General features: G+C 37.1%; 1 non-coding gene across 1 annotated transcript; it reads left to right on the plus strand.

Annotated features, from left to right (window-relative positions):
* Positions 1-5,105: 5,105 nt before the first annotated feature.
* On the plus strand, positions 5,106-5,187 carry Trnas-aga. The gene has a single exon. It is a non-coding gene; the product is annotated as a tRNA-Ser (tRNA).
* Positions 5,188-24,569: the final 19,382 nt, after the last annotated feature.

Here is a 24,569-nt window from a genome sequence, read left to right on the forward strand (position 1 = left end):
ATTGCGATTGCATTTTGCGATATGCGCAGCGCGACTCGTCGCGACGCGACGTCGTCGGGCATTGGCGCAGCAATTGAGTGTAGCTACGGCAGAGGCGGAGCGCACGGGGCGTATGAGCGAGCGCCGGCAATGCGCGTTGACAACAACAGCAACAGTAACTACAACGGCAACAGCAACAACAACATAGGGCCAAATTGAGCACAAGAGCCCACTCGACTTTTGTAGCACGAAGACGTAAGTAAAATAAAATAAAAGCTGCAACAACAACAGCAAGTTAAGTGATGGAGAAATCTGAAGCACAGACGAGAAGCACAACTCGCCGCCGAGTTGCACTTTAAACAGGTTCAGACTGCCTGCTGCTGCTGTTGTTGTTGTTGCTGTTGTTGCTGCCGCCGCTGCTGTTGCTGCTGGGTACAGTGGCCGGCAATGCAATTTGGTTTTTTATTGCGCGACGCCACTGCAGGCAACGGGCGCGCTTAATAAAGATTGATTTACACACAAACACAGGCAGACACTGCAGTCGCGGTGCTTTAATGGGCAGCCAGCACATAATATATACCCAAAAATTATGGCAAATAAAGCTGAATGAGAGCACAAAAGCTTAATCGTTAAATATGCTCAATTGCCCAAATTGCTCGAGGCGTAGAAGGGCTAAATAATAATGAGAGCACACAATCTCAATTGCTACATGTGCTCAAAAGCAAAACTCTACAAGGAGGAAAACATAATGACAAAAGAGAATAGAAGCAGAAAATGCTCAATGATGAAGCTCTGCTCTAAGCATTCTGCCGATCTCTACTAACTCTACATCAACTACGCTACATTGTTTGAACTCTCCAAAATGCGCATGCAAGGCAAAGAAAGACCGCAATTGCCAAAAGGCATAATGACAACTTACAATGAGAGCAGTAAAGCGCTCAATACTCAATGCTCAATGCTATGCCGATCTCTTCCAACACTCCGACAGCTTAGTCGAGTGCAAGCCACGCTCAAGTGCCAGTCGCTGCATAAAGGCGAAATCAAAACGTAGCAGGAGTGTACAAGACGTTGAAGTAGAGCGCAAGCACACACACACACACACACACACACACACCTATATATGCATATACATTGTATACAATTCCAACAACGACGCTGCTGCCTGCTCCCAATCAAAGTGACGTCGACGTCGACGTCGATGTCGGCGTCGAGCGCAATTGCCATTTATGGCCTTGATTTATGTATCTCTGCTACTGGATCTCTAATGCGAGCGCAGACGTACAAACACACACACACTAACACACGTACAGCGAGTATATTGAATTTATTTGCAATTTATTTCATTTCCTTGGCTTGCGGCATGCGGCGAATGTCCGAACGGTCCGAAAGATGCATGGCAATGTCTCTTTGCGGCAGATTTTCATGTTGTTGTTGCATTAAAGTGTAGCCAAGGTAATGGGAAAATGCTGACTCGCCAGCAATTTTCCCAACAACAGAAAGGGTCAAAGTACCTCCCCAGTTTATTGACAGCTTATACCTACATACGTATGTGTGGCTCTGTGTGTGTGTGTGAAAGCTCTCTTCCAAAAGCTCTTTTGCATAGCATTGTTTGGTATTAGATTAACTTGACTGACCTCAAGCTCTGGCCACAAATCCAATAAACACCATCAATTTATTTATTCCAATCAAATATTTTATGTGCTCCATTGGTCATAACGGTGCTTCGATTTAACACATCGTTTGTACGTCATCAGCAACCCCAAAGGCACACGCAAAAAAAAGGCAATTGCTCTAATCGAAAGCAACAACATCCCCCGTTTCGGCGGTCAACAATGCGAATTCGAATTCGATTCGAAAGTTAAGATTGTAACCCGATATCAGCGCTGCACCACTCGAGCGAGCAGTCGACGCCATTGTTAAGAAAAGCAGAAGAAGTAGAGGCGAAGAGGAAGAGCAGCACAAACACACTTCACTCACATCTCAAGAACCGTTGATTCGTTATAAAGTAGCCAAAGAGAAAGAGGAAAAAGCTAAGCCTATTTGAAAAGCCGATACTTGAGCATAAGCCAAAGCAATTGAGTAGAAAGTTTTCGACTGTCAAATTTAACTGCTTAAAGTCAACTTTTAAAGCTCTATGAACAACATTGGAAGATAAGCCAAAAGCTATATTAATTGCCAGCTTGACAAACGGTGCCGATTACATAAAAGATAATGCATATAAAATTGCTTATGTTTCTAAAGCTTTAAGAGAAGGTTTCCTTAACACTTCTGTATTAGTAAACCTCATTGCTTTGTTTAGTATTATCATAATTCCTCATATATGACTATTATATTATATTTTTTCTTATGCGTATGTATGTATCTATGTATCTATCTGTTCTCAATCAACTCATCCATTTATCTAACTATATATCTACCTACTTCTCTGCCTAACTAACTATCAATCTGTCTAGTTTGACCAAATCCTTTAATTTCTATATACTATTTATATTTTGAATCTTCTAGAGAGTTGTAATCGAAAAATCGTTCTTATATTTAGCTTCGCGCCCATAAACGATAAACACAGTCAAACAGATAATACATTTTTTACTGATTATTACTGATATCTATACAAAATATCACTTATTTTCTAGTAAAAGTTTATTTAATTTATTTTTAAGTCTAAACTTAGGATACATATATGTATATAGATCATTCCTATAAACAAACCCTAGGCTTTGAGTTTAGAACTTATGGGTTAAGCTGACTTAGTGCCTCGTCTGCAAGATCTATGAAAAACATTGTAGATTGGTTTTTCTTGGACGAACACGCCCTGTTTTTATGAGGCTTGTCAGTCGCGTCACTAAGCATAGGTACTATAACACTAACTGAACAAGTTAGGGATCTACAAAGACAGAAAAATGTGAAAAAAGGTTGCTCTGACTCGCTTTATAGAAGCAGTATCAAAGTGCTCTTATGAACTAATATTTTATATATAATACAATCCTTTACCTGCCCTGATCAAGGGTGTTCAAAATAAAGCCCTAATAACAACCTATATAAATATGGTCCACATAGCTTCGCTTTCCATCCAAAATCGCTTGCTAACACATGTCCAACTTATTATGAAAGAACTTCCAAACTAAAACCCAATTAGTCGACGTAATCGCTCAGCTTGGGAACTGTAGAAATTCCGACTACCAGGAACTGTTTAGCACTTCAAATACCTCAGACTTCAGACGCAAATACTTCGTACTTCTAACTAACTAATCTAATGGGGTTTGTTTTTATTGTTTGCTCAGTTTAGCAGCGTCAACTTAGCGGCTTTTCGAGTTAATGAGTTCACAACGGAGGCTAAATGCGCACCTGCCCCAACCCCAGCCCCAGTCCCGCTCCATCCAAAACTGGGAACCCAACACATTTGTGCACATATTTGCCTATCTAAAAGCGAGCAAAGCTTTATGGAGTTTATCATTTCAAATGGAAATTCAAGTTGAGTTTGCCAAAAACAGCTTGAGAAGTGTCTCTAAATTCCAAATTTTTACCTGAGCGGAAAAAGGCAAACCACTTGAACTTGTTCACGGTTATATATATCTAAGCTCATGTGTTTATCTAAGTAAATAGAGCAAGAGGTATATTCTACATTCTGAGTTTCAATTTCGGTTCAATTTCTCAACATTTGATGTAATGCAAATGAAAAGTTTTGATCGAAAAAGGTCTTACAAATAGGCTTTTATCAAACTTTCTTTTTGTGCGAAATTTTAAAGGTTTTATATATCAGCAAATGAAGATCCTCAAGCTTTTGTTATCGAAATACCAGATATATATTTTATATATTAATATATACAATATCCTCGGGAAATTTAGCTTGTTTTGCCTAAGGAATATATTAGTTTTTTAAGTTTTGAGAAGTTTTAGCAATTGGAATGTTATTTCTTGGTCTTAAAATTGGATATTTATGAGTTAGGTATGCCCCATTAGTTGCCGAGTCTTGTTATAAAAGGCATTATTCCTTGATCTATGTTAGTTATGGGCAATTTTATGAGATATTCGTAAATTCAGAAAACAGTCTTACTGAAAAGTATTTTAAAATGAGCCAAAGTTTTAAAGCTCTATTAAAAATAAAACTAAATTTCCAATTGGAATATCACCTGTAAAGCAATTTGGCAACGCTGCCAGCAGCTTTTATGGCGAATTCTAAATTGCAGCGAAATTATGGCGAAATGCTTTTGCCGTTGCTCAACGTAACGTTGTGGAGAACGTAAAAGTTTTTAGAGCAAAATGCAAACTACAAATGTGGCCTAACTTGGTATACCCAAACATACATACATACATACATACATAGATACATATATACATATATGTATAAGGATGTACATACGTGTGTGTATATAGCGTGTATTTTCTCTAAATTGCTGCGAAAATTCTGCAAACTCATGGCATTTGAGACACGAAACAAAGAGATTTTCTACTTTGGACATGCCGCAACATTAAGTTTGAAGACTAAAAGCGAAGAAGGCGAGTGGCGAATAGAGGTGGACGACGACGGACGCCGACTTTGAGAGGTCAGACACAAGATGAACAAATTGTTTCTACGCATTTTTACGTGAAGTCAACAACAAATAAATATAAAGCAACAGCAAAGCTGAGCAGAGTAAAGCAAAAAAAAGGCAGCGCTAATGCGCAGCGAGAACAATGGAAATGAAAATGCCAAAAAAAACCCAAAACGAAACTAAGTCAAACGCACAAACTAAAAGCGAACTATAGCGCCAAAGAGTGAGAGAGAGAGAAGGCGAGAGAACGAGTGCACAAAAGTTTCTACAGCGTAAATAAGTTTTTTTTATAAGGCTTTACTTTTATTGCATTGCGAAGCTTAAAGTCTAAAAAGTATCTTATCTCAACGTCTCAAGAGAAACAACGCAAAAATCAACAACAACAACAACAACAGCAGCAGCAGCAGTCAGAACTTACACACACATACATATGCAATCACATGCTCGAATGTGTTTATTTTTAGCTGACGTTGAAATCGCCGCCGCTTCGCCGTCGCCGACCGTTCTTGACGCATCGCTACGTCTTACGTTCGTCGTCGCTGACGTCGCGTTGCCGAATCGTTAAGTCGCTAACTAGACGAGCGTTGACTATAAGCAGTCGTGGCCGAGCGGTTAAGGCGTCTGACTAGAAATCAGATTCCCTCTGGGAGCGTAGGTTCGAATCCTACCGGCTGCGAGAGAGAATTTGACGCGCGATGTCAATTTTTTTTTATATTTTTTTTTATGTGTGAACACACTTCATTTCGTTTTGAGTTTTTATTCTAGAAACAGAGCCCACCCACATTTGCGTCCGTCTGCAGTCCGTTTTCTACCTGGGCCTGTGCCTGTGTCCAACTGAATAAACGTTTGTATGGATGTAGTGGAATGAATGAATGAATGAATGGGCGAATGCTGTGTGCAGCAGTGCGTTATCTGCTCTTCTGCTTCTTCTTTTGTGTTTTTGTTGTTGTTGGTATTGGCTTTTGTCGGTTGCGCGTTTTACCTGCGGGTCGCGGCAAACGGCTACGGCGACGGCAATTTTTATGGCATTTTTATCTCCAAACAGCAACAACAGCGTTCGGAGCGTTGCCACACTGTTTGCCTGGGCACAGCTTAATCTGGTCTGCTGTCGTCAACAGAAACGCCGCTGCCACCGCCGCCGCCGCCATTTTATGGCTAAGGTCGAACGGCAATGCGTCGGCTTCGAATTCGTTTTTGTTGTGTAGAAACTTTTTACATGAAATCGTTTGCCGTAAAAGCTGCCTCTGCAGCTGTGTGTGGGAGTTGAAACGTGCCGATTGCCTAGGGATATATCGACTAATAATATGTGCGGGTAAACGGGCAATCGGGCAACGGGTAACGGGTAACGGGTAACGGGTAATGGATACGGAAACGGATATGGCGTACATGCCGTAAATATTCAGAGCAAATTATGGCAATTGAGAGCGAAACAAGAACAGTTATACACATATATTTATATATGTACTTTTTTGGCAGACAAATTGTATAAACGTGTCGATTGGCATTCTAATATGTTGAAAGTAACATTAGCTTGCCACATATACACAAGCAGCGCTTGCCACACCTGAAAGGTCTCCATTTTACAGCTGCAAAATGACTTTATAAAAGTGGTGAAAGGCAGCTAAAACAAGCCAAATTGTCGACTTTTCCCTATGCAAAGCCTTAAATATCTTATCTATAGAAAGACTATAGAAAGTCTATATAGATAAGATATTGTCAATGAAAATGTTAGCTGAATTCTATGTGGTTTTTGGTTTGTTCTATATGTTCCACATGTTCAATAAATTTCAGCTGAACCGTATATTCCATCTGTTCCATAAATTCCATATGTCTCTTATATTGCATACGTTCCACCTCTTCCATATATTCCATATGTTCTCTACATTCCATATGTTATATAGGTTGTATATATTCCAAATATTCCATGTATATACATCTTTTTCGCCTGTTCCATATGCTCTATATGTTCCACATGTTCAATAAATTCCATCTGCACCGTATATTCCATCTGTTCCATAAATTCAATATGTCTCTTATATTGCATATGTTCCACCTCTTCCATATATTCCATATGTTCTCTACACTCTCTACATTCCATGTGTTATATATTGTATCTATTCAAAATATTTCATGTATATAAATTTTTTTCACCTGTTCCATATGTTCCACATGTTCAATATGTTCCATATGTTCTTTATGCTCTGCATGTTCTACACTTTCCATATATTTCATATGTTACTTATGTTTCATTTATTATATAAGCTGCATATGATATGTATGAAAGTCGTATAAGACTTAGCTTACTTATAATATATATATGAAAATATATATATGAAAATATATTCAGATTTTCTAATCAGTTTTTTTATTATAAATTTATATATTACTTTTATTTATGATTATATTGAATGTTGTCATAAATGATATATGATCAATATCAATATCAATATTCAAACTTCAAACTTCAAATATATCTCATCTTGATCTGTCTATCATCGTTATCTGTTTATCTTTAAGCTGTAAGCAAATTGTAAATTCGTTTTATTCTCTTCTCTGAAACTCGCAGAGCTTGCAAATAGTTTAACATATGCAAAGCGCATGCAAAGCTCTGCTAATCACAAGCTTTGATATCAGTCTGAATATATCTATATACATATATATCTATATATATATATATAGATAGGTATTCCGGCATCTGGCTCAGCTGGTTCGTTGCATACATTAACATTCAAAAAGGCAGCACAAGTTGAGCTGCGATGTTAATCAGCTTCAATAAATTTGATATGAAATTTATTTTTTGTTTTGCTGCTTCTTTTTCTCTTCATCAAAGCTGTAAATTCTTTAATTCAAGCTTTTTATACTCTAGAATAATAGCTGTAAACGGGGCATTTTGGCTCTGCTGGCGTGCATGCAGCAGGCAGAGGGGCAGTAGGCGTGGCAAACAGCATCAATTCCTTAGACTTTTGAACTGTATGACAAACTGAGTCGTTTTAGCCAGGTTCCACTGTACATATATTCCACTATCTTCCTGTCTATCTCTATGACCCGCATTGCTCTCAGTTTCCACAGTTTTAAAAAGTAGCTCACACTGCTTAACTTTGCTTCAAATAAATGATAATCGATAATCGATAGCGATTTATCGCTTAAAATCGATATCAAATCTCACATATTTAAGCTTCTCTTGTGCAGTTTAAGAGCTAGATTCATAAAATTTGATATCTTGCTTCTTCCAAAGTAGACTTAGCTACGCAGCCCTTCCGTTTTTATATACCTCACATCCTAGCCAGCATCATGGCATGAAGTACAGCGTATCTACCAGTCGAGCATTGCCAGCTTGAGCTGTCTAAGTTTGTTGTTATTTTCGACTGCTAATTAAAAGTCGCAATAAAGCGCCAAATGTACTTTTTGATATACATATATCTATATACAACTGTATATATCCATATATCCATATATGTAAATATATATAGATTCACTTAGCATTGTTTCAAGCTCAAGTCTCGCCTTCAATCTTAGCTTTATATGGCCTACCCGACATGTATTTATATAGATATTATATTACCTATCTATATTGAAGGTCTCTAGCGAGTTGTGCTGCATATCAATGGATTTGACATGAATATATATATATATATATATATATATGTATATATATCCATATGGCTATAGTCGCTCTGGCTGTTGCCAAATTGAATGCTTTTCCAGTTTCTATATTTGTCATAACTCATCAAATTTATGGCCAATAAAAAGCATCTCAAAATGGCCGCAGCTGGTTTTTTCTCGCTTCTTTTAAGCCTTTTTTATGTCGCACATATTTCGGATGTCGATGGAACGTTGCGAGTCGAACTCCCCAAATGGAGCGCAATAAAGGCGAAACACTTTGGGCTGCCCGTTCGCGTAAGTGAAACGAGAGTATATTGGTTTCTCAGTGCGATGGCTTGTCCAGGGACTTGAAATTTGGATTATATATATAATCACATGTGGCCTAGGCTGATAGCTGATCAGCTGATAGGACAAATCGGACAGAAACAATAGGAATTCATTCAAGAGGACAGATCGATTAATAATTTTCTGCTTGTTTCAGAGCTAGTTTTTAGCAAGTTTCAAGCGAGTTTTCAGCTAGTTTTCAGCTAGTTTTCCAGTTAGATCTGCTCTTAGCCTTAGAACTATGCTGTTCAGTCACAGGCTTATGTGCTTTTGGCATGTGAGCGAGTATTATGCCGTCGGCAACGACTGACTGCGCCTTAACTGCTAAATTCCAACTTGAAATGGGCTAAAACTGTATCAAAAGTGCGTCTAAAATACGGGGAAAGCAGGGAGCTAGTCAGCAGAAAATTTCAAAGGAAAACTAGCTTATTGCAATGCTCAAATATCCAAGAAAAGCTTCAGTCTAGCCATTTACCCATTGGTCTTTTCATGCCCTATGTCTCAACTGAAGCTAGAGGCAGTCAAAATGTAGATAATTCTCAAGTATTATTATATATATTATATATATTATATATATTATATTTATTATATTTATTATATATATTATATTGTACTTCTATCTGTTCTTTGCACATTTTTAACATCTAGTTCTCTATTAAACCTCTCTCTGTATGATTTATATATATAAATTGCAATCCTCTTCTATTTCAATATGAACCTATAAAGCTGCCTTTCTCTTTGGCATTTTTCCTTAAAGACTTACATTGGATTCCGCTATAAATCTAGCTGTTCGGCTGTTATGATATATCTGTATATTTATATATATATATATATATCTATATATAGTCTCTCTAAACTTCCTAACAATTTGACACTCGCTACCTTTATGATATTTTCCATATTAATCCGTTTTACATCTATGTCTACACACCTTATTATATGATATAAATGAAATATTATGAACTTCTTATAGGATATATATAGTATCCTATAAGAATTTTATAATATTTCATTTATATTATCATCGTCTATCATCGTGATTTGTTTATCTTTAAGCTATATATATATAGTATCCTCTAAGAAGTTCATAATATTTCATTTATATCATATAATATCATATCATATCATATCATCTCATCATATCATTGCCCACACAATCCAATCATATCGACACCTCACCCCACTCTAATATTATCATATGATATCTTACATCTATCTCCTTACCTATACGTCTCTGTGCATATCGTACAATTCTATTATAGATCTATTTCGAAACACGATTGTAATCAACTCTAAGAGCTATATATGTAACCCTTATGAATGTCATTTCGACAGACAACTGTTAACTTTTTTGGACCCTTTTTACTCGTTAGCCACAGCTAAAATATGCACCCCCAGCAAAACTCAATTATGAAATATGCGTCCGACTTGCCGGAACGTATGTGTTTCCTTAACTCAAACGAAATATAATTAGAATTTTTAATGAGTTTTAAAAGTTGAGTTTTTATAAATAATAGAATGGCTGTGTGAGGCTAAAGAATAGCATAGAGAGTTATGGGTATGAATGATAGAGAGATAATAGATAATAGAGAGATAAATATGAAAGACAGAGATCGAGTTGGGAAGAGATATTGGAACTTCCATTAGAAAGTTTAGAGTTATATGACACCCAGTAAGCTTCCATATTGAGAGTACCATAAAGTTATAGTAATTTGTTGATTAGAAAAGTAGGAAAGTAATAGGAAAGTACTCAATCTGAACTCTATCTCCTCTCTTTATAGAGTAGAGATTCTATCTGAACTCTATTTGCGCTCTCTACTTTCCTACTTTTCTAACTAACAAAGAGAAGAGCGAGAAGAGATAGAGTTGAAATGGAGTTGTTATAGAGTATTGATAGAGAAGAGATAAAGCAGAGATAAAGAATAGTTAGAGTGGAGATAGATAGACATCCATTAATACCTTTTGCATAGCAGAAAAAAGCATCTGCTTAGATTTAAGATCTATAATGCAATATTAAAGTTGATATATATACGTAAAATCTATCAATCACATCTATAAGATTTATCTAAATGAGCTTAGCAGACCTAAAGTGACTAAATATTCTAGTAAAAATGAAGATTTCAGCCTTATCGATGTCTGAATAGAACTAATCTGGAGTAACAGCTGAGAATACATGATCGATGCCCATTTGGACTAAGGGTTATTAAAAGAAGAGTTGGAAGAGCTGACGGACAGCTGCATAATTTGATTGAATTTTGCTGGAAAACTGGAGAAAATAAAGTTTACGATTCGTCACGCTCTCAGATGATTTCTAGATTTCATATAGACAGATGCAAAGTAAGATGAAGTATTGTTCAAAGCCCAAATACTCTTAACACGATCTTAACTTCTGTAAACTGTCCAGCTCAAGAAAGGATCATAGAGAGAGAGAGAGAATAAAAGTTTTACTGAATATCAAGTAAAAGCTTTAGTTTACACTCTATACACAATATATACTCTTAACAGATAAAAGCCTTAACGAATAGAAGCTCTACAAAGTACCAAGAGAACACCTGTACCTAACTCTGCATCCATCTTAACATCTGATTACAGCTATACAGAGTATCAAGTGAAAGCTTTAGAAAGCTTCAGTCACATTGCGGCACTTACGAAACGTCAGCGAAGGCAAAGCATAAAACTCAATCAAAGTCCAATTCGATTAAGTCGGTTACATATATTGATATAGCTTATGTACATAGTACAAAGGGAAACATGACTCACGTATTATGCGCTCTTTCGTGCTTATATGACAGGCAACAACAAATGGCGTAATTGAATTTCCTGCTGTTGCTGAAGCTGATGCAAAATCGCAGCGATTGTCGCTGCAGCTGCAGCTGTTGCTGTTGCTGTTGTGAATGCCAATCAAATTGGTGCAGCTCGCGCCGCAGGGCGTCGACGGCGGCGTCCGTGTCGTCGGAGACAGCGGCAGAGCCATCAAATAGCTGTCAGGGACACGGAACAAGGACTTTGCATGTGTGTGTGTGTGTGTGTCTGTTATGACGCCATTTTATAAATGCCAACTTGAGTTGAACTTTAAAAAGTTGCTGACTGCTGCGACTGCTCAACTGGCTGGTAACATTTTAAAATTGTTAATTAAGATTTATTTAATCGAGTTGCCACCTAATTGCATTAACACTTAGCGTACGCGCTGTTCATTTAAATTTATGAATTCGCCACTCAACGCAAAAGTTTTATAGAATGCCAAGCGCTGGGCACTCGACGAGGCACGAGCAAGGCAAGAAATGAAAAAAGGGAAAATTGTATGAAATTTTACGAATATAATTAAAACGATTTTCCATGAAATTTAAAATGAATTTTTTGCTTGCGTATAAAGTTGGCAGCTGGCAGTGCGAGCGAGAGGGACAGCGAACGACAGAATGGAGCGAAAAATGTGAAAATAAAGCAAAGTCCGTATAGTCCGTTGGACCCAGAGCGAACTTTTTGCTACTAACATACACACACATATATACATATATATATATATATATATATATATATATATATATATATATATATTTATATATATATACCGACTAGTCCCTCAGTACAGCTCATCCCCGCTCGTAACCCAAACAACCAACGAACTGCTCGCAAACAAGGCGAAAAAGCTAGAAAATTGCAAAGCGTAGACAGCAAAGAGAGGCAGAGTGCTGCGAAGAGAGCAGTTGCAGTAGTAGCAACGGCAGCGGCAAAGGCAGCGACACAGGCAGTGGGTAGAGAGAAGGCGCACTTTATTTTGGGGCCAAGGGAATGTGTAGTTGAAGAAGAAGTAGAAGCAGCAGCACAATAAGCAGTTGAAGACGAAGCCGAGAATAAGCAAAAAACTTTACAGCCTGCACTTGAGTGTATGTGTGTATGTGTGTATGTGTGTGTTTGCGCATTGTGTTGAGTGAAGATTGCGAGCAGCTGAATAGCAGCAGTGGGAGAGAGAAGAGCGGGCGTAAATGTAAGGCTGCAGGACTGAACGACGAGGGAATAGAGGAATAGAAAATGCGAAGTGAGCTAAGCAACTGCTTGATGAATGGAGCGAATGGGTCGGCAGTGGCAGTGGCAGCGAGCGGGAGGGTTTTGGCAGAGTGAGCAAATAAAAACAAGCGACGTCGTCGCCGCAGCCGACGACACATGACAAATGGCGCACTAGTTGACGACGGCAGCGGCAACGGCAGCGGCAGAGGCAGTGAAACTTTTATAGTGGCAGAAAAAACTGTAAAATAAAATGTCTGCACACAAGGGTGAGCTGGCTATGTGCATGTGTATGCGTGTGTATGTGTGTGTATATGTGTGTATGTGTGTGTGTGTGTGTTTGTATGCATATGTATGCGTGCAAAAAGCAAACCTTGAGCTGTGTGTGAAAAGTCAAAATAGAAATATGTATATAAAATTTGTGCTCCATTTTTTTGGGGGCGCCGCGCAATTGCAATTTAAAATTGCTGTCAGGCAGTCAGTCATGAAATGAAATACGACAGCCAAAAAGCCACCGCAGCAGCAGCAGCAGCGGTATCAGCAGCAATAAGAACGGTGAACTAAAAGCACGAACAAATAGCAAATACAGCAACAAAAGTACATTCAATTTGTTCATACAAATTTATCGCTTGTCGAGAGAGAGAGCGAGAGAGAAAACGAGCGAGTTGTGGGAGCGAGCGTGAGGGAGAGCGAAAGTATGTGACGCGGGCATTGCTGTGGAATTTTTGTACGAAAAACTTTGATTTTTGTTTTTTTGTAAAGCAACAAAATGAATATTTTGTTGGATGTTTTCGAAACGTGTTCCTGTTTCACACAATATGCGAGCGCACATACCACATACATACACTTATACATACAAACATATTTATTATTGTTTATTTATGATGCCCTTGTCGACACTAAACAACAAGTTCAAACTTTTAGCTCTGGCTCCATTATACAGTTCACACATGCATGTGTATATGTAACTGCATACATCGAATTCACACACACATACATGCATGCATTCACTTACGTATAAGTAAAATATGTTTCTGACATTTATTGTCAAATTCTTTTCTGCTATTCCTTTTACGCAATGTTTCTCAATTTGTAAAAGCTTGTTGCTATGCAATTTAACAGTAAATAAGAGTATACTAACACATGTACACACACATATACCTATATAGAAATATGATATAGATGATGCATGTGCTTGAAGCTAAAGATGTAGTGCAGATATAAAGAAGAGATTCTCAGGGAAAAAGGTGAGTTAGTTGCGATAGTTTACAATCTAGATAGTACAATAGAAAAAACTTTAAAAAGACTTGTTCCGTTTGACATGGATACATTTAAGTACTACAATAAAAAACTCATCTTTTAATTAATTAATGGAATTAAACAATCGGAACTTCAACTAAACTGTAGTATATAATCATTAGCAGCATAGAGAGCCATATAGAGTGCCCTAAAAATAATGATATCTATAGCTATATATTCCATATATCATATTCTAAGACAAAACTTTAATATTCAATTTTTCAATTTCAATTTTTCATGTATGTAGCAATAGGTTTCTCAAATGTATCTGAAAACTGTGTAACTAATAAGGCGTGCCGGATGTGTATCTGAAAAGTCAATATACCAATAATCAAGATAGTTCAGTTGCCTGTGCTTAATTACAAAGATTTCAAATGCCGTTCATAGAATTTTTATTGATTAAAAGCTTCCCAGATACACATCAGATATGCCTTGTGAGTTACATGTATGTATATATTATATTATATATCTGCTATGTAACTGTAAAAACGCTACAGCTAAGATAAATGTATCTGTGATGTATTTGCAATGCATTCAACTAATAAAGTGCATCTAAAATGGATCGGAAATGCATATGAAATCTTAGCAAAATGTATCTGCAAACTATCTCTGTGCTTCTCTCTCTCTCTATAATGTATCTGTTTTGTAGCCAAGTAAGTATCTCAAAATGCATTAGAAATGTATTCAAAGATGAAAATGGAACTTGAAATTTTTCAGAAATTTACTTTTGAAATCTAACTAAGAAAAAGTTGAAGACTTTCGAAAACTTCTTTATGCATAAGAAAGTATCTAAAATGAGAACTAATCTACTAATCTAGTAATTACTAATCTAGTAAAAAAATCTTCTAATAATACTAAATACATGAAGCTTGGCAGCTCACTGTCTCAAATGTTTAATCCTTAAATTCTTCTATCAAAAATTATAAGAAGCGGGAAATATTTTAGTATAAGTTACTGATTAAACCAAGTTACAAAAAGTCAAGAGTTGTATATACACTATATATACATGCATGTGCATATATAGCATAATTGAGAGCGGATATTTAAATGATGATATACCAAGCCAAAGAACTTATCACTAAACTGTCTGAATCGAAGAAAAACCCAACTTTTAGCTGGATAAGTTCATACTGGGGTTTGTTTCGAGTTCGAGATAAGAAGATGAGTCAGTAAAATATAATTATAAACTATAATATAAACAATATGAACAAGCTATTTGGTATTATTCGTATACTACGTAGAGTTTAAAGAAGATGAAGCTGAAGCTGAAGCTATGTAAGCCTCTACAATGATGTAGTTGTACTTCTAGATAGAGATATTTAAAGTCTCTACAATCTTCATAATAATCGAATGATAAATTGGAATTTTATAAGTAATAAGTAGAAGAATATGGTTAAAGAGGGAACTTTATAATGCATTGCTGTAAATCATTCAAGTAAATCAGATACGAAAGGGCTTTCCCTACATATAGGGGTCAAAAATAATCATATCTTATGAAAAAATATATAAATATATATATATGTATGTGGAATAAATATGTATGTATGCATGCCCGTACGAGTTCCGCATTGAGATTGAGGCACAATTGAAAGCAATTCGGAATCAATTAGAAAAGAAATTTGAAGAACTCAGAGAATCGCTTTCAAGTAGCACCGACCACAAAGAAGGGAAGAAAACTAAGTTCCGAGTTTTGTTTTCTCACGCACAAAGCGCCGTCGCCGTCGCCGTCGCCGTCGACGTTGACGTCGACCGCACTTCACAAATGAGTGCACATCATTTTGATGGGCTCCCAGTGCCGCGATCTCTCTCGCTCTCTCTCTGTCACCCCTCCTTAACCAGTTCTTTGCCTTTAACTCGTTCGCCCCGTTGCAGCGACAGCAAAAGTAATAAAAAAAAATGATGTGCATGTGCATGTGTGTGTGAGTGCTTGTGTTGAAAATCAAAAACGAGGCGCAAACATAACAAGCCGAATGCCGGCACAGACGCAACGGCAAATTGCGGCGAGAGACGGCATTGCGGCGAGGCTATCATCTTCCATTCCAACGAAGCGAAGTATTTCGAAAAACACGCCAATTGGTCATGTCTCGACCTCGGCGAGACTGCAGCAGCCTGCGTCTGTGTGTGTTTGTGTGTGTTTCAGTGTGTGAGTGTGTGTGTGTGCACGCGCTTATTATTCGATTAACTCGAATGGCCCTGCAGCGGCAATATAACTTTTATTTGAGTTCCGCCTACACTCTGCCAGCAAACAAAAAGCACAATTCTAGCAAAACAGAAACAGCGCAGAGCGAAGAGCGCACAAAACAGGTGCACACTCAAAGAGTTACAAAAGCACACACACACGCACACACATAGTCATAGAACGTCACTCACTCTCATCAGTATCGGGTCGCTCGGTTCACACATCGCACAGCTGCAGAGTGAGCTGCACTGGTCGCTGGCTGGCACGATGGGACGTGCAGAATCTGAATCAGAAGCTCGCCGTTTGCCAAAGGCATCTACTAAACTAACCTACCCAGCCCCTACTCCTGCTGCCGCCGACGCCACTCTTTTTGGTTCATTTCGACTGCGCCTGCCTTTGGCAAACGGCATCCAATGAAGCCGCAAAATTGTGGCTGGCTGCGAACGTTGTTCAAAATGGCAAATTGCCATGCGAACCAGAGCCAGAGCCGGGGGTGAGAGTAGCTGCCAAACAAAAGCAACAACAACAACAACGACATCGAAATCGAATTCGCTTTGCGTGTTTTTCGCATATCGTGTATTGTTGCTGTTGCTGCTGCTGCAAAAGGAAACGGGCGCAGGGGCGCAGCGGTTTGGGAGGGGCACACCTTGAACGCCCGCAACTGCAAAACGTGCCGAGGATTCGCTTGGTTAACGCTCATTTTGTTGTTTTCTTCTTCTTTTTTGTTGCTTTGTTCACTCACTCGCTTGCACTCACTCACACTCACACTCACACACGCACACACATAGAGACTGTGCTAGCTAGCGCCTTGCGCATCCGTCTCTGTCTGTCGGCTGACCTTTTCATTAGTTTTTAATCGTTGTTCGACATTCCCAAACGAACGGCAACGGGTTCAAAGTTGAAGCGTGCAACGGAACGTGATACGAAATGAACAACTGGAACTGGAGCCCGAACTCGAACTGGAACTGGTTACACCAAAAGGTGACTGGGTTTATCCATTTGCCAGATCTTTGGCAAAATACAAATTTCCTCAGTTCCAAGTAAATTGCAAAACTCATGGAATTTTAGATAAGCTTGAATCACGTCAAAGACTTTACTCGAGGGTTTTAGTTAATCATAGAGCTTCTGCATAAACTTAGAGATTTTGATTTTGTGATAAATCTAGAGTAACTTAGGGTCTTGCCTGTAGATCTGAATATCATAAGTCATATGAATTTGAAAAAAATCTTTAGTTAAGTTTCGACTTTTTACATTTGATGTGTACGCGTTATAAGTGGGTTACATAAGCAAAGGTTTATTAAGTTTTGACTTGAATTTAAGTTAGTTTCCAAACTCTAAAGCTCTAATTGGAGTTAAAATTCTGTTTCTTTTCGATACAGTTCAGTGTTTTTCAAGTTCTAGTTCTGCCTTATGCTTAATAGTTTCAGTTATGAAAATTTGCTTTATATGCTAAAATACTTTCTGTCAACTTCATTATAGAAAACATACATCAGAGTAAATTTGATCAAAACATAAGGCAAGACACAGAGAACTATTCAAACACATCGATACATTAGAACTTTAACTAGAAGTGTTTTATATTCATCCCATTTCACACGCTTATCAAATTTATGATGGTGATCAATAACCAGATAATACAAGAAATTAAATAGAATCCCAGTTTTAGGTATATATTATTTAAAATATCTTCAAAAATAATGTCTTGAATTGTCTTATTTCTAATAAGACTTAATTCTGTATCTTCTCTTCTCGTCTGTAGTCTTCTCTTCTTTCTCTTTGCGTCCTTTTCTTCTCTAGTTATACCTAATCTTCTCTAGTCTTCTCTTTTACACTTTTCTAATCTCACATTTTCTTCTTATCTTCTCTCATCTTCTTCTCTTCTCTACTTTCCACATCAATTCTATTCGCTTTTCTCCCCTTCTCTCTTCACAATTCTTACAATTCTTAATTGTTTTCACTTCTCTTCTTCATTTCTCCTCTCTTTTTTCTAAAGCCTACCATTTTCTTCTATATATACTCTTATGTTTCATCTCCCATCTCTCATCACTTATCTCTTACCCTGTTCTTTTATAGCCCTAATCAACACTTAATGAACTTTCCAGTGTTGCATAATCCTGCATCAACTAAAACTTAATAGTTTTTATCAAGTTAACACTTTGGACATTGCCCCCAAAGCGTTGTACAAGCAGATTACTCTGCCAATCACAGGCGAAAACTTCCGACATTGTTCAAGCCGTCGAGACAACTACGAATAAGCTGATAAAACTATAAAACAAGCAAAAGGATTATAAATTGTGCAAAATTACTTTAGTAAACAACTTGGCTAAGCTTTAAAATAGTTTTGCGTGGCTTTTCCTTTAGGCCGGAGTAAGAAATTTAATTGGTTGACACGAGAATATGGGCGTAGGAGAGTTAATTAAATCAGAGCAGAAGAGTATTAAGTAGTAATCTAGAAAAGAAAAGTTACTTTTGGGACTGGCTATGTAACTACTCACAAGGATTGTCTGACAGAAAGTTGCTCTAGTCGGGAGTGCTCGGCCAGCAAATACCCGGAACTCTCTTTCTCTCTTTCTCTTTCTCTGCTCTTTCAAACATTGTAGCTTTATTATATACATACATATGGATGTATTTATAAACAGACATGCACAGATCAGAAGAAGAAGCTGAAGGAATATATATACCTGATTGAAGTTGACCACGCCCACCTCTGCCTGTTAAAGCACATTTCATGTATACAAAATGTAGATGCATTGGGGAAACGATAGAAGTAGATACAATCTTAAATTCGGGGCATATAAATCTATAATACTATGTAGTTATGTATAGCTTTTGGAATATACTAAAGAACTCAATTATCAAAGTTATATGAAAAACAAATAAATTCTGATTTTGTTCTTGCCTTTGCCAAAATGTTGTGTTTAAGCTGCCTTTAATGAGTGAAAAAAATTCTGATTTGAATATAAAATAAATTTTTGATAGATTACATGAATATCTGATAAAAATTTCAATTTGTTCTATTTTTGATAGTAAATAGTTCAAAAAGCTTCTCGATATCGACATGACTATCATATAAAAACCGTAAGGATTATAAATAATACTTTTTCGCCTGCCATAAATTGCCACTGAAAGCCTTAGAAGCTACATGAATGTGCATGAACACATAACTGTAACTGCAACTTAACTTCGACTGTAACTGTAACTGCCCTATAAATGCAGCTTTAAATGCCAGACAGAAAACATCCATCAAATGGCATGAAAAAAAAGCTATTTGATCGATTCGATTTTAATAACAATTGCAATTAAACGAAGCCAACAGAAAAAACAAGCCCAAGTCAAATAGATTGCGCAATTTAATGTAAATGCAATGACTAAGCGAGAGGGAGAGATAGAATGTCAGCGCGTGCTAAGATATTTATATGTATGTAATATAGATAATAAATCATAACGGTTAAGTATTTTCAATTACCCAATTTACCAATCGCAAATCGCAAAGCTGAGCACGTTCCAATGCCAGCAACAACAACGACGACGACGACGAGAAACCGCTATTTATCAGCGACGGCAGCGACAACAGAGCTGTCTGGCTGCGGGGGGTTACAGTTAACTGCAGGCGAACGAAGGCCGGATGAAGCGACGACTTTAGCAAAGCTCCGGCAAAAACAAAAAGCTGATAAGTTCGCGAGCCAAACGTCCCCACTCCACAAAACTCTACTACACTCAATTGTATGTGTTTGTGTGTGTGTGTGTGTGTGCAGTAAAGTGCGACATTTTGCTGCTGATTAGGTAGCGTTCGTTTTTAATAAAAGTACGACAAACAAATAAAATACAACAAGTAGCTGCACACACACACGCACACATAGGCAGGCAGAAACGGCACCCACAAAGGCGAAGCTTCGGCCTCGGCCTCGCTCGCTCGCTCGCGCCTTCGTCCTCATCATCTTGCCCGCTCGCTCTCTCGCCCACTCACTGGCTCACTCACTCACTCACTCACTCGCTCTGCCCCGCCCGACTTTCGTCATTGCCTTGAAGGTTATGGCACGAGCTCGGGCACGTGCCAGTTGTTACGTATTTGCGGCTGTGGCTTTGGCATTATGCATGTGCCACTGTCTATTTCTGTGTTTGTGTGTGTGTGTGTGACGACAACGACGACTTTGGTTTTAGCGTGCCGCCATATGTTTCCGGCAAGTGTCCTGGCCCACACTTCGCCAGTTCGCCGCCCGCCGCCCGCCGCCTGCTGCTTGAGCCATGAAAAGCGTTGAAATCTGCAATGCCAACAAGTAAAACAGCGCCCAGGACTTTGCCTTGACACTGGCTGTGCAATTTTCCTAGCGGGGGTTGGAATTTCAAATGAAAAACTGACAACGGGCCCACAGTCAGCTTGAAGTCCCCCTCCTCTTCCGCGCGCTCTCACTCACCCATCTCTCTCAATCGTTTGCCACAATGCCATTTGGTTATTCGCATAAGATATGCGCGCGTGACACGACACGGCACGAAATGGCACTGGTAAGTAAGTAGAGAGTGAGTGAGAGAGAAAAAGAGGATGGGAGAGTTGCAGGCAAAAAGAGTGGATACTTTGCTCATGAGCTAGCTTAGATCTTAAGCTCGCTTTTAGATAAGGACAAATTTTTAGTTAAATAAATTGTAAATAAAATGTAAAAACTCAAATGTATTAAAATTCTAATAAAATAAAATATGCAGTATTAAAAATTACAAATGTTGTTTACGTACTGAAATCTGAATCTGAATTATTATATATATATATTGAATAATATATTATATTTTAGGAATATTTTTAATATATAATATTTCAACTATTTAACTTATAGTAGTCACATTTAGTGTATAAACAAATGAATATAATATATAAGAACTTATAAAAACGTATACATACCTATATATACCTATCAATAATATATCAACAATCAAACACTATACTTAAACACTTGAAATAACAATTTCTGTATGAAAGCACATCACGCGCTCATCTCTAAAACGTCGTCTAACTGTAACGACGAGTGTAAATGTAACCCGATACTCTTAGACGCACATATCGCAGAAGTATCTATATATATGTATATATGTATCCCCGTGCATAAACGACACCTTCTGTCATCGCCTGCTCCTGTACCTTCTCCTGCCCCGTCTCCTGCTCCAGCTCCCGCTTCCTTTGCTCTGATTTATAAAGGCCCATAGAAAGCGGAGAAAAACGCATTTGTCTATGTGTGAATGTATTTGTTTTTTATTATTATTATTATTAATAATATTCATTCAGTTTATTTTGAAAATCAGCTAATTTATTTGTTTAACTTAGAATTTTGTGTGTGGATTACATTGTGTATGAAGTTGTCTAACAATAATATAATATAATATATATATATATGCATCTAATGTTCTATAATTTATGTTTTTTATGTGCACACATTCAGATTTCTAAATATAATTTATATATATATATATATATAATTGTATTATGTTTAATATAAATTTCTTTTTTTTTTGTTTTGCTTTTTCTCTTTGTGTAAATTTAGTTAATTTTCAGCATGAAAGTTAAAACATTTCAGTGGAACAAACATTTATATAATTTAATATAGTTTTTAGCTTATAAATTATTATAAATTTATAGTTGCTTTTGCACGAAGTTAGTTGATTACAAATTAAATAAATACACAATTCTCTCTTTGTTCTGGTTTTCATAGGAATTTTTACAACAATTTCGCTTAGTTGTCATGGCTATGCTGAAAGTTATCGATATCGAACAGTTTGGGGAGGTTTTCTTTACTCTCAAAGGGGTTTGATTTATGTAAATTTCAACAAATTCTACCCAAAAAGGTGGTTGCAACACATTGTGGGGGTTGTTGTTGGTTTTTTCGACTACTTTATAATATCTATAGCTCGATAAGGATAACGATAGCAGTGCTAGCATGACGATATATTTTATACAATTCATTTTGTTTTGTTTTTAAGTTATGTACATAGAAATAACAGATAAAAACCGAGAGAAAATATTTGAGAGAGTTTTAAGCAGGATATAGGTTATTGCTATAGACGCCGATATACGATACACGATATACGATACACATACTAAAAGTAGCTAAATTATTGTTATATGCATTAAAGCTTATGCGTTTATCGATAAGTGTTAAACTGATCGATAAGTGTGCTTTCACATTTATCAATGTGAGCCTGTGCACTGTTATCGATAAGTGTTTACTCAAGCGCTTAAGTATTTATCGATAAATGATTACAAATTAATCGATTAGTGCTTAATTGAGCGCTTAGGCATTTATCGATAAGTGTTCAAGCGATTAATATTTATCGATTAACGTTTGTTCAAGCGCTTAGACTTGATCGAAAAGTTGTTGGTCACATAATAATAAACGATAAACGATAAACGATAAACGCTTGTTTAAGCACTTGTAGCTTTCAATAAGTTTAGTTGCTGAACGCTATTTAGTTTGGTAACATTTATCGATAAGTGTTTGTTATTGCACTTATCGATAAGCACGCTAAGCGACTTTTCGAGTCACTTGATTTTTATATATATTTGTATATAGGTTATATTGTTATATGTTGTTTTGTTTCGTTTTTGTTTTTTTTTTTTTTTGGTCGAAGCTTTAAAAATAAATGTTCGATTTTGGGTTTTTGTTATTTTGTTTCCTTTTGTTGCTGTTGCTTCGATATTTAAATTTATGTACAAAGTTCGTGCAGCAATTAAACGTAACACTAAATACGATAAAGTATCTACACGTTATTTGAATATATATATATATGTATATATAGGTTTGTATAGGTATATTTTAGGTATATATAGTTGTTGTATTTTCGTATCTTTATGCTTGACACGCTCAGCTCAGCAAAATCGTTAAAATTTTATCGCCTCAACGAACGTGCGTGGCTCTCTAACTGTATGCTGTCTGTGTGCGAGTGTGTGTGTGTGTGGGTTGGCTACTGTTCACACAACACCACCACCACCACCATCACCACCAACAAAAACAAAGATCTAAAAGTCCAAAAATGCGCCGCGGCCGTCAACAACCTGCTTCACACTTCGCCGCAGACAACAAAAAAACAACCAAAAAAAAAAATTAGATACAGAGAAAAAAAAATACTTCCGATTAAGTTCGCTTCACGTTTTCACATCAAATTTATATCAATAATTTATATGATTTCGAGATGCGTTTGGCTTTGATTCAAAGCTACGAAATACGCCTTTCGCTTGTTCGCATTTTGTGATTTTTATCAGCTCTAGGGCCATGAGTCCGTTCGCATAGGCCATCTGGATACCCTATAGGCACATTGAAGTCTATTTAATGTAGTTTTGCTGTTTGGTCTATTCAATTCTCCTTCAACTGAAGCACTTTACGCGCTAATTATGAGTGGGATTTGATTTCTGTTAACTATGTATCTATTGGTTCCTTCTACGAGTTTAAACTAGATAAACGAATTGATTTCTTGTACATTTCTTCTAAGAGCTAACGAGTCCACATGACGAGTTACCCGAACGAGTTACCATAGCGAGTTACTCTAACGAGTTATTCTACCAACTATCTCCGACGAGTTACTCTAGAGAGTTACTCTAACTAATTACTTCAACGAGTTACTCTAACGCGTTATTCTATCAAATATCTGCAAAGAGCTACTCTAGCACGTTATTCTTCAATGCGTTAGTCTAACAAGTTATTTTATCGAGTTGTTCTAGCGACTATCTCCGACGAGTTACCCTAAGAAGTTACTCTCACGCGTTATCCTAAGTCGTTACTCTAGCGAGTTACTTTAACGATTCGAAATCGCTTCAAAATGAAGCATATTACATCAGTGACTGCTTCATTTTGAAGCTATGCAGCTGGAAGTCTGCTTGTTAGCTAAATCCATCGAATTCGCTGCAAAATGAGGCCCTCGCTATTGCAGGCCACGAATTCGCTGCAACGATTCGAAATCGTTTCAAAGAGAAGCTTTGGCTTTGGCTTCTCCCGCAACGAGTTGCTAGTTAGCTCAATCCATCGAATTCGCTTCATTCTTAAAGCATTCACAACGAGTTGTTTGTGTACTGCCATTTTAAAATTGAATCACTAACAACGTTCCCATCAAACTTAAGGCATTTGCTCGAGTTAGTCCTAAGAAGCACTTGATAGCGAGTTGCTCGTTTGCCCAACGTAACTCGAATCATTTTAAAATGCAATGATTCGCTATTGCCATCAGGAATTCAATATCGATAACGAGTTGTTTGTGTGTTTTTCTTAACTATAATTGTTTTCTTACTTCTTCTCGCCAATATAAACACTTTTAATTGAGTTGCTAATACGTTTCTCTATAGATTAAAGCAGTTGGTTCTGAGTGCAGCGAGTTCTTTTCGCTATCTTTTAACACTTGTTTTTTGTTACTTTTTGAATAAATTTTATTCGTTTTGTTATTTAATTTAAAGGTATCTAATCTAAAGCAACGAGTTGTTCCCGATTTAGTTTGCTGCGAATTGTTGTTGTTGTTTCTGTTGTTTCTTGTGTTCAGTCCAACGATTTCAATTGACATCGTAAGCGTATTCAATGTGGTCTGCGCGTTTCTGTTTCTGTTTCAGTGTTTTTTTTCGCTGATATTTTATAATTAATTTTCGTTCGCATTTTGTTTTTTTTTTTTATTTTGCTATGCCAAACAGC

Source organism: Drosophila hydei, unplaced genomic scaffold (assembly GCF_003285905.1).
Source record: "Drosophila hydei strain 15085-1641.00,03,60 unplaced genomic scaffold, DhydRS2 tig00008122-arrow-pilon, whole genome shotgun sequence".
In the NCBI taxonomy this organism is placed as follows: domain Eukaryota; kingdom Metazoa; phylum Arthropoda; class Insecta; order Diptera; family Drosophilidae; genus Drosophila; species Drosophila hydei.